The 1482-nt window shown below is 47.6% G+C and overlaps 1 non-coding gene across 1 annotated transcript; it reads right to left on the bottom strand.

Annotated features, from left to right (window-relative positions):
* Positions 1 to 1089: 1089 nt before the first annotated feature.
* LOC123947765 lies at positions 1090 to 1196 on the bottom strand. Its single transcript, XR_006819807.1, has one exon. It is a non-coding gene; the product is annotated as a U6 spliceosomal RNA (small nuclear RNA).
* Positions 1197 to 1482: the final 286 nt, after the last annotated feature.

The raw sequence follows: 1482 nt of genomic DNA, 5'->3' as shown, positions 1-1482 counted from the left end.
TCTTTTTGGAGAAGACACCAATGTTATTTAATTCTTGCCCCAAATGGGGTGTGGCGGGGGGGCTTCTAAGCCCTCTCAGTGCACAGCGTTTCCCGAATCTACCTGCTTAGCTCCAACCCCATTGCCACATCCCTGGTGTGTATCTTCTCTCCCAGATTGCTGCCACCGCTTGCTTACCGGTCCCTCTGGCTGGCAGACTCACCCTCCCCCCGAATCCATCCTCTGAAGCCCAATTCTGATTACATCAGTCCCTTGTTTCTCGTCAAGGTTGGCAAACTTCAGCTTGTAGGCCAAAGCCAGCCCACCGCCTGTTTTGGCATCGCCCCTGAGCTAAGACTGGTTATTACATTTTTTAAAAAAGATTTTATTTATTTATTTGACAGACCGAGATCACAAGTAGGCAGAGAGGCCGGCAAAGAGACAGAGGAGGAAGCAGGGTCCCTGCGGGGCAGGGAGACTGACGTGGGGCTTGATCCCAAGACCCTGGGATCATGACCTGAGCCGAAGGCACAGGCTTTAACCCATTGAGCCATCCAGGCGCCCCTGGTTATTACATTTTTAAGTGGTTGGAAAAAATTTAAAAGAAGAATATATTCTGTGACTTTTAAGAGTTATATGAAATTCAGGGGGCGTCTGGGTGGCTTAGTCGGTGACTCTTGATTTCAGCTCAGGTCATGATCTGAGATTGAACCCCATGTCAGACTCCACACCCAGTGTGGAGCCTGCTTCAGAGTCTCTCTCCCCCTCTCCCTGTGTCCCTTCCCTCCCCTTCTCCCACCTGTGCTTACACATGTGTGCACCTGCTCTTTCTCTAAAAAAATTTTTTAATTAAATAAAATAAAAATATGTTGCTTTCAAAACTATAGGAAATTCACATGTCAGTGTGCATAGAGAAAACTTTATTGGAACACAGTTACACTATGACCTATGGCTTCTCTCCTGCTGTCCCAGCAGAGGTGGAAAGTTGCAATAGTCTAAAATACCTACCATGGGGCCCAGTATATAAAAAGCTCGCCGACTTCTCCTTTAGGTCACATATGTATTCCCATTGCCTCCAGATTAAAATCCGAACGGCAAACTCTTTTTTTTTAATATGCGGAACACTTCACGAATTTTCGTGTCGTCCTTGAGCAGGGGCCACGCTAATCTTCTCTGCATCGTTCCAGTTTTCGTATATGTGCTGCCAGCGTGAGCACCAAACAGCAAACTCTTCAACATGACCTTCAAAGTCCTTCGTAACCCGTCTCCCAGTTCAACTTCCAGAATGTTCTACTTCTTGCAGTTTCACAAATTCTGGAATTCTTCCCACTTTTTTAACATGCCCTCGCTCCCCTTCTCTACTTGGTCAACTTATACTCTACTTTCAGGCTCTGCCCTGGTGTCCCTGTCCTCCAGGAAGCCCTCCCTGACTCTCCCCAGGGCTGATTAAATGTCTCTCTGGTGAGTTCCCTCAGACCCCTCTATCCCACTACCTGCCACAGG

Source organism: Meles meles, chromosome 7 (assembly GCF_922984935.1).
Source record: "Meles meles chromosome 7, mMelMel3.1 paternal haplotype, whole genome shotgun sequence".
In the NCBI taxonomy this organism is placed as follows: domain Eukaryota; kingdom Metazoa; phylum Chordata; class Mammalia; order Carnivora; family Mustelidae; genus Meles; species Meles meles.
This window is presented reverse-complemented; position numbering and strand designations above follow the sequence as displayed.